Source organism: Phragmites australis, chromosome 19, assembly GCF_958298935.1.
Source record: "Phragmites australis chromosome 19, lpPhrAust1.1, whole genome shotgun sequence".
In the NCBI taxonomy this organism is placed as follows: Eukaryota; Viridiplantae; Streptophyta; class Magnoliopsida; order Poales; family Poaceae; genus Phragmites; species Phragmites australis.
Window position 1 is genome coordinate 8,047,138 of NC_084939.1, and position 14,000 is coordinate 8,061,137.

A 14,000-nucleotide genomic window follows, 5' to 3' on the forward strand; every position below is an offset into this window, starting at 1 on the left:
TGAATTATATTTATATTGAATAATACAACCTGTTTTCCTCTAATACTAATGTTTACCCGACCCGACAAGTTACCACCGACAATAAGCCAAGAAATTAAATCCCTTGAACCGAGAGAATATCATATCCTAATTATTAAAACACATGCGAGGTAGGGGCCACCCTATTTTCTTAAGATCTCACGCAAAGTTCTATGTAACTAGAAAAACACGCTAACCCTTTATCAGATCACAGGTTGCCTTTTTTATATAAAATAATGGGGTACAGGACAGAGAGTGTCAATCAGAACTCTTTCCCTCTCAGGCCATCTCCAGCAGCTACCTCAAATTTTCATCCTCTAAAACACTATTACAGCATCTCATATCACTATTACAGCATCCTTTATTTTTTCATCTCCAGCAGCTACCCTATTTTCTACCTTCTACTCCTCTTTTTCTCTCTCTGGACCCGCTGTCAGCCTCTGTGAACAGTACTGCTACAGTGTTGCTACAGTAGCGCCCGAATCTGCAAATTTACCACCTCTGCTGGAGATGGCCTTACGTAAGATTGGGTTGTACGAAATATCTCGTTCTGATATGTGTCTTTTTTTTCCTGTTGAGTCTAGTTATTGGATAGACAATGTGTGATTATATCAACATTAAAAAAATCTTTCATAAAAAAATCATATAAAATTTATTTCCACTCAGAAGTACTAGCAGCTAAAGGTGTTCTTAGATCCAGCTGTTAAATGTGTTTCTTCAACGGTTTTTTTTCATGATCCAAAATCCTTTCACGATAGGATTTTCGTTTTCGTCAGCACTCTAACGATTTTCCTTCACGGTTCCCGTCACGAAGGGATTTTCAGAGTTATTCCCTCCAGGACGGGATTCTCTCTTCTTTTCTTTCGCGATTCCCTTCGAAAGGAAGTTGTTGGAGATAAGAGGAAATAAAGGAAATGAGAACGAGGAAAGGAATCGGAAAAGGAACGAAATGAAGAAAATATAGTTGAAGATGATCTTATTCAGGACTGTTCCCAACTGAGGCCGAGGTTCTGTGTCTTTGGAACGAAGTAGTGTACCTAGGTTATTTTTTGTTGAACAATTGTTGTATGCCTTTCTGACCATCCTGCCAAATTGAACAGCGCACACGACACCATCAAAGCCGCCGCCATCCCCCATCACTGCTGAAAGCTTCAAATTTATTAGATTGTTACCCCTTTCAATTTGAATGGTTCGGGTCAGAATTTGATTTTTTTTTTTTTTTACTTCAAATTCTTGACTTTAGAAGTTCGGACTCCGAGTTAATTATAATGTTCAATTCTTTTATCAAAAGTATGAATGAACTGGAAGTCAAGTACCATTAGTAGTAAATTAGCATTTGCGAGTTTATGATGTCATTGTGCTCCCTCTATATACAAATTTAATACAGCATGTTCTTTGAAACATTGGCACGATCAATAAGAGGTGATTTTGGCCATAACTTCAATTACAATAATATATTTACAAAAGCTAATACATATAGTGGAAGTACTTTTATGATGATTGTATTGACTTCCTTATGATTTAGACTATCTAACTCAGCAAGTGATAAATTTCAAATATAGAAGCATATGTTAAGTAGGAGTAGTACATTTCTCTATGGACCTGAGAGACTAATTTTTCTTCACCAGATCAGATCACAGGTTGTCAATTATCAAGTTCTAAAGGAGCGAGTGGTAGGGCAAAAAGGCGAGATCTGTGGGAGATGCATGTACGTACCTGGTAAAGGTGCTATCTAGTAGGACAACAAGCAGCTGAGGTCGTGACTGTGTGCGCCCATGTAACGATGCACTACCCCGCTAGCTGGATTATTATTAGATTCACTGAACCATTTTGTATAGGGAGTGACTCGGCGTCAGTTGACTGGAAACGTGTTTAGTTTCAGTTGGCCAGACAGATTTGCATCGTACGGTTGATACCTTGTCTTCTTCCCAACGAGAACTCGTCTGCCATGGCCACGCCACCACCCAACTGCAACACGGCAGCACTCGCCCCGCCTCCGGCTGGCTTCTCTGGCCCCGGCGAAGCCCGCGGACGCTTCTTCGCCTCTACAGCTTGCCTCCTAACCCCTCTTACTCTCATTGCCCCGGCCGACCGCTTCCCCTCGCCCACGGAGCTACACGATCGAGTCGCCACAACACCTCTGCCTCTACAGCTTGGCCCTAGTGAACCTGTAAACTAACAAGTACCACTATTTATAGGTACTAAAAATACCTCGGTATACAATTTTGGTAACAAACATCAAGTTTTGATATCTCTTGACACCTTTCCCAAAACCGTAGAACAGCTCAACTCACAGAGAATGTATATGTCAGTTATTTAGGAACACCTAGCACTCATAACAGAATCACGCAAAAATTCCAACCTCCGGAATATAAGAGCGGCAGTTGTAGGCACTGGTGGCCTTCTGGGCACGGTCGACAACTTAAAGTGGGTGCCTGGAATCTGGATCCTGCACAAGAACAACAGCTGCAATGTCAGAGTTACTGGGGTACACACGTCAAGCTTAGGATGGGGTGAGTCAGATCACCGGGCCGGGCGCACTCGATGACCATTATGGCGTGGCGCAGGGCTACTACGTGAAAAAAGCGAACCAGTGATGGGTGATATCGATTATTATGAACTAAGTAGCACACTTATTATTTTGAACGTGTTATTAATAAAAGATTATTAATAATAGATCATAATATTAACTTGTTACTAACATGCTTCTCTTATGTGCTTAGACATAAACACATCAATGACGGATGAAGAGGTTACTTATCACTTATGTATATATTATAAGTGATGGTTAATAATCTTCACTCGTTAGCGATGTGCGTCTCCTGTATGTTGGGAAGAAACATAGCAATGATGAGTGATGAGATTACCTATTACTTATGCATAGGTCATAAGTGATAAGTAATGATGTTCACCCATCACTATTGATCTCACCCCGTGCAAGTTTCTCCTATTTTTTTACTACATACCGGTGCATAGTTAGGATTTGGCAGTCATCTTCTTCCTGTAAATAGCAACAATGCATCCATATCCATATCGACAAACACACTTATATAAGAACTCAAGTCATCGCAGAATCATAAAGGTCACAAAGTTTCAATCAATTCATCACAGAATCACAAGTTATAAAGTTATAATCACTTCATATTATATAAGACCTTATAGCCTAGGGTTTCTATAGTAGAACTCGCCATGTGGGTTGATAACTTCAGACATTATAAACTCAATGATACATTATCGAATCCCCGGGAGTGCACCATCATCGAAAAAATAAGCCTCAAAATCCTACATAATTTGACATGTAAAAAATATCATGTTATCATGGAATTAAACTAATTACTAAAATTAGTTATAAAAATAATCTTGTATTTAATTTACATCGGGGGATTTGATATTCTTTGCTCGGATCGTGATTAGGAGCATGTTGTACGTAACATAGAATCCACATGTGTTACTCGGTGATTGTTGATAGCATTGCGGAAAACAAAATTTTCTGTTAGATAAAAAAAACAGCAACATAGTACATTTGGTAATCAGTTTGGTAGTATTTATCGCAAGCCCGGTCTTATGTGTCAGTCTGTGGCCATCTTTCGCGTTATAGTTAGGATCAACTCGAAGGTAATTGTCGAAAGCCCTGCATAAAGAGGGATCGATTAGGGAACATTTGGATGTTAGAAAAGTTAAATATGTAAACTAAGCCAAACAGAACTTACGCGTCGAGTAGTCTTTTTACAGTCTTGTAATCACGCTCTCCAGGTTTGCCTATTGGTCCTATTGGTCTTGATGAGTCAAGATATTATACTATGTTCCACTTGATATAAATGACCAGTAAGATCTAATGGTCACTGGTGCTGTGAGCGCCCAATAGGTAATCCATTTTGGAATAGTATTGCATTGTCTTGGCCACATAGTCTACAGTGCAGTCGCCATACGCTTTGATGACCGAGGCTGCAACGACCTCAGGGTCAAGAAATATGATGGACTCTTTCTTGTTCGTTTCTTTGATCAAGTGTCTACAAATAAGAAAATAGTTAGATTCAAGCTTAGTGGTATTAATTAATGAATGTCTAGTTTCAAGGGACTTATTATATGAAGATCTGTAATAACGATACGTCCATGGTATCAAGCTTGAAGATGTCATATAAGTCATTGAAACCCGTAAAGAAGAAGTTGTCTTCAGTTAAGAAGTGACGTCGTTTGCACTGTACTACTATACATTGAGCCTTGTTGTCTCTACAATTCTGCATATAGTAACTATGCAGGTTGACACATGCTTGTCCCACCCTTGTTAGGTCATCTATCGCCATCAAGGGCTTCCCATATTGGAATTTCATGTGGGCACTAGTCCATGCTTCCTTAATGTTTGTGGACTTCTTCACCGGTACAATATCCTTTGACTTCTTCGATAGGTGCTTCTTAGAGCTTTTTTTCTCGGATTCCTTTTCCTTCTTCTTTGGGCTCTTTGGGGGAGATGAAATTGGAGCCAGAAGTGAGGCTGCCGGATGCGAAGGAAAAGACAGTGAAGTCGGATTCTCTGGAGGAGGAGAATGTAGTGAAGCTGTCTTCTATGGAAGTGAGGGGTGTGGTGGTAGTGCACTTGAAGCTTGTACAGACTAAGATGCACTGGAGACCATGACATCGCCCCTCTTTCACTAGATCCTTAGACGAACAGCTTCACCCATAGTTGTGACTTCATCATTGGGCAGAGCTCCAATAGGTGATAGATGGCATTGCAATGTACCATGTTCACCACAGCCACGGTATAGCCGGTACATATTGGGATCATATGTAAGATATGGATGTCTAAAAACACCTGGCCCCTTTCAACCTCAATGTGATACTCACCAGGCCTGATTACAAGACTGCATGCAGGGTTCAACTTATCAATGATTACCGCTTGAAAATTGCAGTAATTGAGCTTACCGCTCCGCATCGATAATAGAAACTGACCAGTTTTCGAATTTGAATTCAAAAAATTTAAAAATCAAAAATTAAAAATCATAAAAAACTAGAGACAATTCTAAGACCTTCTGTGATTTTTTTTTTTCAAAAAGAGTGTCATTTGCATCATATTCTATAGGGAGGAGTTTAAAAAAGAGAAAAAAAATTAAAGCGTGCAGCTCATTTATTAACTTATGTTAAGGAAAAGCTTAACATATAAATACATAATTTCTTGTGTAGGGAGTATCTTAAGAGGATCTTTAAAATTGGTTTCACTTCATTTAGAGTTTTATTAATTTCTCCATAATTTTTACAAAGTTCACAAGCATAAAGTGAATATGTTAATAAACATCAATGTAATTAACTTCTTCATGTCTATCATTATTTTTCATACATAAAGCATAGTATAAGTAAACTAATAAAAGTGGTTTCACTAATTTTAGAGTTGTTTTGGGTTAGTTATGAATTAATCTAGTTGCCACACATTTACACAATCCTGCTTCTAACAATAACTATTTCATGAGTTCATGTATTTTTAAAAGACATAGTATCATGTAAGAAAACTAACAAAATTGGTTTCATGATTTTTGGATTAGCAAAGAGTAAACTATGTATTTAACTAGGTTTAGAAAATACATGTTCTCACAGAAAATATTAACTTTTTTATGAGTATAAATACTTTTATCAAGTAGATAATGTTACAAGGAAACCAACAAAATTTGCTTCACTTGATTTGAAGCTCAGGTGAATTAGTTATTGATTTTACAAGGTTGAGTCATATTTTGGTTTTTTTTAACTTCACTAAAATTCGAGAAAACCGCTCGATATATCGCTAAAACCGAACAATTACCGACGAATTCGAAAAACTACTTGATAAATCACTAAATGCGATCGGTAACCGTAGCAAACTGACCGGTTACCGTTTAGTTGATTCGGTCCGAATTCTCGCCAAATTTCAAATTTGACCGAGTGAATTTTTAGCGAATTCTCACCGATTTTTGCTTTGTTATCGTGATAACCGTGATTTTCTGGTAACCGCTGGCGAGCGGTTTTCGAGGTCCAAACAGTTTTGTGAACCTTGGCTGCATGGCATGGGCCCGTTTAATAGGTCAATCCTATCCGGCTCAGTCACGTCCGCTATCGGTTGATCGATCTCATTGGAGGCGCATCTACTCTTCCATGCAGTTCTAGGGCTATGTGCCTCTTGGATGGAAATCTCTATTCCCCGTGCTGCAAGCGTTTGCATGATGTTTGCGTAAACTTTCTGGGTGATGTCCTGTGACAATGCATCCACGTCCACTACACCTGACTCTTCCTCTTCTTCTACATTCCGAGGTCTTCAGGAAAGCCATATTTCTAGCCATGGGAACTAGATACACCTTACACTCGACCTAGGTGCTTTAGGGTTCCCAGCACCGTTGAGAGAACATCATATTTCCTGACCCCGGTGAAAGAATCTTGATTAGCTTCGGCTGCCTTTTCTTTTACTTTTTCTACAATTGACTGGGTTTCGTTGTTTCTAAATGAGATTTCTCTGTGTTCGGATAGTTCACCCCTTGCACGCAAATATGACTTTGATCATCCTGGGAATTGCAACAAAGGATTCTCATGGCCTTCTTTGGCTAACATTTCATCTTCTGTCTCCTATTTCACCCTTTTCCCCACGCACCCGGCTGCGCCGGTCCTATGATTGTGCTTGTTCCTAGCCTGAAGCTGCTTCTTCTCCTCACTCTCCTTTCTGAACTACTCTGAATTCTTCATCTGCACAAAAGCTTCCCAATCTTCCGCTTTCAAGTGCTTGTAGCTCTCAAAGGGTGCCACCCCTTTAGCCAAGTACTAATTAACAAGCTTGCTCTTAAAGCTTCGGTGAAGTTTTGTGATTGCTTTCATTGCTGCCTTGACTGTGACATTTGTTTGATGTTCACTCATGTTTTCAGGGTACTCCAGATACTCATTGACGATAGTATTGAACAAGTCCCTCTTCGCTTCATCACTGAGGTCATTAAACTTAGTCGTTATTGGCATCCTCTCCCGAGCAATGGGCCCTACGACCCTCTAGAATCTATTCAAGGTGTTTTCATCTGTAGGCAGCCCATTAGCATCGATTCTCGTGATGATAACCTTGTCTGTTAGCCACTGTGTTTGTTTCCTTGGCTTTCGAGCTCGTGCACCGCTACCAGTTGTCTGACTTAGAGAGTGCGCTTCCTAAAAGGACAATGATGTCGCCTAGAGGGAGGGTGAATAGATCTTTTCGTAAAACTTCATCCCCTTTTTATATGTAGCCTAAACTTGCAGCAGAAATAAACTAACGAATTTTTCACAACTGAAAAACCTAAATATGCTAGGCTTAGCTAGTACATAATCACACTAAGCAAATATAAAGGTTAGAATCCTAAGGTGATAAAGACTATTCAAATCCATCAAGATATGCAAGAAACTTTAATTGGAAGTTTCGATACTGTTCATCGGATGTTCCAATACTGTTCATCGAAACTTCCGATCAATTCAAAATAACAGATTTGAATCTCACAAAATTAACTCAATGCGCATACAAATAAGCATACAAGCATGGATATCAATGTAACGCACAAGACTAAGAAAATACGGAGATAAATGATTTGTTACCGAAGTTCAGATATCCATCGATATCCTACATCTCCGTTGAGGAAGCTGGGTTACACTTGAGTCAGGTCTTTTGCAACCATTTTCCTCACAAGGTTGCACACTTGCACTCCTCGTCTCCACTATGGCCAACTCTTTCTCCACTTCAGAGATGGTAAGTTTCGCTACCACTTCTGGATCTCCTCACAATCATCACTTGATGAGATCACCGGAAATCCCCCACCAAGCCGTCTAGGAGACGATGGTCTCTAAGAGTAACAAACTCCTAAACTTGCGCACGAACAACACAAAGTGCTCAAACACCCACAACTAATACGACACATGCGAGCACCCCAAGCTCCACACACCTCACTAAGCCACACCGATTTGATTCTCACAAATTCTTGATACAGAGGGGAGAGAAGCACTCAAAGGTGGAGCATGTCACACCCTAATTTTCAGATTTCTTAAATTTCTAAAATTTTCCAAGAATAGATCATAGGTTGAATAAATAGAATATGATAAAATCTATTTTCTAAAATAAAATAAATTTTATATTGGGTATATTTTGTTTGAATGCATTCACGGTGGAAATAGGCATGTAGGGTTATTTGGTTTTTTGTTTGGAGTTTATTAGTCTTTGTTTGTTTTGATTTGTTTTAGAATAGAAATAGATAGAAAAAGAAAAGGAAAAGAAAATCCAAACCTAAACCTAGCCTGGCCCTTTTCCTCCCTCACCTCGACTTGGCCCGAGCCAGCCTTTACCCTCCCCTTCCCTTTTTCACCCTGCCTGGTCCTCGTCGGCCGAGCAGCCCAGCTGCGCCGGCCTAGCGAAGTGTTCCGCTGTAGCCCGCCAGCGTGCCTGAGCCAACCCAAGCCAGCAGTTGCACCCTTCTGTTTTTTCGTCTCCTGCAGCCAAAGACGCCCAAGCCTTTCCACCTTCGCCCGTGCCTCTACTGTGTGGGACCTGCTAGTCGGATCCGTCCCCAACCCAGAGTTTGTCGTGCCGCCGAGCTCAAATCGTGTTGCTGTCGAATCCACACCCAAACCAAATGGGTTATCTTCTAGAAGTTCACAGGATATAGTCTCCGTGATCCTAATGCCCGATTGCCAGCCATATCTCCTCGAATCCACGTTTTCATGAGGAAGTCCAAGCTCGGATTTGCGCCACCACCGCCATGAATCCTAGTCGATCTTGTCCCAGTCTCCTAGAGCATCTCCATCTATAAATATTTACGTTTATTCCCTCATCGAAGCTCGCTAATCTTTTTCCCCAACTCGTCGAGTCGTTTTTGACGCCAGAAAGCCCTCTCATCAAAGCTCCACGGCCCGTGGCCACCATTGCACATCACCGAGCTTCTCTGGTGTTCCTCCGGTGAGTTCCTCAAGTTTCCCTCTTCATGAACCACCGCTCACTGGAGTACTTAGCTCGCCAGAGCTCGATTTCGGTGGATGTCCGGCCATGCGCCGCTACTTCGTAGCGCTTCCGCCATATTTGCAGTGCTGTCGGCCGCCAGCCTCTTTGCCCTTTTATCTCAACCATCTGATCAGTAGCACACGGTCTAGATTATATCAAGATCATACCACTTCAGTGTCCAACCCCATACTGACTTGTGTCCTCTTTAAATCCATTCAACAACCTTTGCCACATGGACATCCACATCATTGGCCATGTCACCCGATCTAGCCTCGTGTAGCCCATGTGTGAGCCAAGTCAGCAGCCACACAGTAAAAATATTTCAAAATAATCCTGAGACTTGGTAACTTTACAAATAGGACCCTCTATTTTTACAAAAAGGTCCCTAAACTTTCTATTTATTTCAAATTTGGTCCATTTCCTTTTCAAATTAAACCCTAATCCTGTTTTTAGCGTATCTTTTTCGTCGTAGCCCCTTTTTTAGTGATTCATGTGCCGTTAGATTCATTTTCCCGAGCTCTATTTTTCTAGATAGGTTTTTTCTTGTTGTTATTCTATTTTGTACTCTGTTCTTAGTGTGTTTGTTTGTGTGCTTTATCGATAATTGTGCGATTAGTCGACAATGCCCCGGATCAATTTGAGGAACATCAAGACCAAGAGCTAGAGTATACTAAGCAGCAGCAAGGAGAAAGCAAGTGTTCTTGATCATCTTGAACGTATGTTTTTAAATGTTTTGTTTTACAAAATTACATGCAATGTCAATTTGATGGGTAGTCACCTATGTTAGGGTTTGCCCTAGATCTTCCTTTACATTTCTTGAAGCATAAGTGGTGGTTGGTATGAGTTTTTGGGTAGATTTGCTTAGCTATGCTATTGGGATGTTAGGAAGTGTCATATACTTGACTAATGAATATATAACCATGATGGTTAATATGATGATGAATTTGATAAAGCAACATAGAACCTTAGGTCTTGAGCAAATAGGTGGTTGTGAAGGTGATCATATATATATATGTCATTAGTTTAGTCTTTGCTCAAGTAACCTAAATAAGGATCGGTTCATGGAGTGACAACCCAAGAAGATCCAAACAAACACGAGACCGATATGGGTAGGCTTAGCCGATTAATTAGGGTTCTCCCCGTGTTTTGTGGGCCAGATTGGAGGCGTGAATGAGTGTCACACCCCAAAATTCCAATTTTAGGTTGTGAGCATTTTAAAATAATAAAATAACATTTTTCCTGAAATTTGAAAGCTTTTCCACAAAATTTTGAGTTTAAAAAGAATTTGTTTTGTGTGATGAAAAATGTATTTATAAAATATTAGAATAGGTTAAGGAATTTCAAAGTTGGATAAATTCTTGTTCTATTTTCCCAATATCGTCCAAAAATCCTCCATGGATAATCTCATCTCATGTCCTTGATCCAACCCATAGTGCACTGCCTTTCCTCAATATTTTTTTTTCTCTCTAGCCTGTGGCTCCAAACCATCAACATGTGATCAACCTTGCATGTGTATGTACCTAATAATTTCCATCCACCTCCAAACGACGTTGTCCCTTCACCTGGTAGCCATGACCAGCCAAGTAAGTGCTAAATCAAAATAAATTGACATCCATCAAGTAAGAAGAACCGGTGGGCACTCTATCCTCTTTCAATTCGCAACAATTCAGAGTGGAAACCACCAATTTTATGGCCATAATGGCAATTGAATCTGGCCGCCGTTACTCCTCGTCGCCCAGCCATGTCTTCTCATGTAGTTTCGGAGTTCAACCCCGCCTCAAATGCAAATCTTGATAATATGAAAGTTGTAGGTCTCATCGAGTGTTTCGATTTGCACCTATGGAAGTCTCCATTTGGATAATGGCGCTAGGATTTATGACCCCCAAAATCAGTGTTGCACAGATAAGCTGGAGTTTAAACAGTTTATCTTGTGATGCATTTTTGGAAATCAAGATGACATTTCCAGAAGTTCGAATGAATACCAAAGTTGTATATATTTTTGAGCGTCCAAAAACGTCCAATTTGGAGTGCGGATGATGGAGATATCATCCTCGAACAAGAGTCATCCGTTTCTTATTCCGCCAGTTCGTTTCGTCTTCCACCTCTGGCCGTTTCCTCTCCCCACTTCGTGGCTAGCCACACCCAGCCCCATAAATAGGTCCAGCACATTCCCCTGCCTCTTTTCCACACCCAAAACCCTAGCAGCCTCTACTCTCATGCTCGGGCGTTGTTCGCCATCGTGGACAGCCACGTCACTACCGTTTGGCATCTGCATTCCCAGCAATCCAGTGCACAAATCACCAAGCCCCTTCACCACCATGAGCCCCTGGCTGTAGCATACGACTCCACGAAGCAACATGTCTAGAGGAGAACATAAAACACTGGGATCTACATTGCTGTCCACGCTGCTCTATGTCTGGCCGCGTCCAAGGTGCGAACCGACAATCTCATTGGCGTTCCCAATGCTTCCAACTAGATCATGCTAAGCCACCCACGTACTCATGTAGAACGTCAAATCCCCATCAGGATCACCAAAGGGTTTGTCCGGATTAGCAGCGATGCAATGGGAATGCCAGCCTAAATGCCAACACCGCTATCGAATTGGATCTTAGATCTCGTCAATAACATCGCGCCGCCACCAGATAGCATCGATATTCCTGGCACTCTGGCCTCCAAACACCATGCCCCTTTGCTACCGAGTGCCCCTGGTGTTCTTATACAACAACACAAAGTGGATAGCCCAGAGGAGCAATGATGTCACCGTCATCTACATCATCGTGCTTGCTGCCTCATTCTTGGGCGTGTCCAGCGCATGCATCGGGGATTCTGTCCGCGTTCCCATCTATCCTGAGGCTATATTGATGCACCAACCACGTCACAGTGTGTTCCATCAAGCCATCTTCATGTCCACAGGGGATCTCAGTAGGATCTACGATGCCGCCACTAGGAATGCAATCCTAACTTCCAATGTCATTGCACAATCTCACCAAAGTTCCAACCGATCGATCTCCTTCTCAGATTATGACTTGTCTGGAAGAATCAATGATTTGCAAAATCAAGACTTCGAGATATTCCAAGACCTAGTTTATGAAGATCATGAGTAGCATCTAGGCAAGTGTCTTGGACCATCTTATTCCTATTTTAAGGTTTATATGTTAGTTGTTTATCCTTCATTGCATGCTTGTCCAAATTGAAAGCCTATGATTAGGGTTTACTAGATTTTGTATGATTATCCTTGTCACCGTTGATGAGTCATGGAAAATGAAGGGTAGATATGCTAGTCGTTGTCATGGTTGGTGTAGATGTTAAACTTGACTAATGATTATACAGCATGAACTGGGTATGGTAATTTTGTAGCAATATGGTATAAGAATCCTAACAGGATGGATGTTTGATGATGGTGCGGGTATGCATGTGTGCATGGAATGCATAATTGGTTTGTGGTTGTTCCTGTGTGGGATTGTAAGGACTAGTTCTTGAAGGCTATAACCAAGCTAAACCGCAACCATCCATGGGGCTTATATGGGTAAGGCCTGACCAATTAATTAGCCACCCCTCCAGTTCTGTGAGCACTATTAATCAGTTGAGTGGCACAAGAGGGGGCTTGGACTTCTTCTTGATTAGATGGGATCAGGGTTTTGGTATGGTTGGTCGGGTAGCCAGGTAACGGGATTACCTGGTGAGTTTTGGTAGTCGGATATGGAATATCTGGGGAGTTTGGTAGTCAGATGGAATCTGAGGAGCTGTTCCTCGTGTTTAAGTTGTGTCTTCACATGTAGTAATTAGGATGCTTGTTGTTGGAGCTATAGGTTAAGGTTGCTTAGTGCAGTAAATCAGTGTCTAACCATTTCTTGACTTAAGTCCCATGTCATGCTTTCCTATACTTGTGGAGTACAATATGTACTCACACTTGCTATTTTCAATAACAAATGCTGGTCAGTTGAAGAAGACTACAAGGAGATCAAGGAAGTTGAAGACCGTTTATTGGAGACGAAGCGTCCTAGGTCGCATTCCCCCCAGTTGATTGCCTGTGGTGTGCCCAGAAGATCCATAGGAGTCCTCTCGTGTTCTTCAGCTGCTGTCTTGTAAACTCTGGTTTTTATTTCAAAAAAGTTATTTTTGTTTGATATAGAATTATTTATCACTGATATGTCACTGCATATATGATGAAACTGATCCTGGCATACATGTGGAATGCACCTGGTTATTCTTTTAAAAAACCGAGCGTGACAATGAGGGAAGTTAATTCCTAGATTCCACAAGGCACAAGAGGGGGCTTCTGGTAGGAGTTAGACCCATGTAAACACTGGCGGTGAAACCTGGAGTGATGGTGACATATACTAGGAGATTCTTTGTAAAGGCTTCGTAGTGATCTCCTGGCCGCACACCCTAGGTAGTGTGTGATGTGCCTGATCAGTATGGGCAACATGGAGACTTTATTCACCTACTTGCAGGTGATGAAATCACGACTCATGGGAAAGTTTTACACCTCTGCAGAGTATAAAATTTGATATATCAACCGTGCTCACGGTCATGAGAGACTTGGATCCTCACATGATTAGATGGTTGGGTTATGGTTTTGGGTATGGTGGTGGAATGGTTATGGCTATGGTGCTGGTGGTACTAGATGGTTATGGTTTGTAGGATGGTTAGCTTTGGGTGAAGTCTAATGGTTGGATTAATTGGGTTACCTTCACTTAATAATTGATTAATTCTTTTGAGTCAAAATATCTTTTCATTACTCACATTAATGCAAATATACCATGTGTTAGCCTATTCTTGTCGAAAGCCTGCATGTCATTACTTTACCACACTTGCTGAGTACTCCATGTACTCATCCTTGCTATCTCCTACAATAAATATGATGCTCAGTGGGGACTTTGAAGATTTTCAAGATGACAACTTGGCGATATAGGAGCATGTCTTCTAGCTGGTGCCTGTGGAGTGCTTGGTTGCCAATGCTTTCGTCCCATTGTCGTCGTTTAGTCTTTTGTCATTTAGCTAATAGATTTGCTTAAGTGAAGTC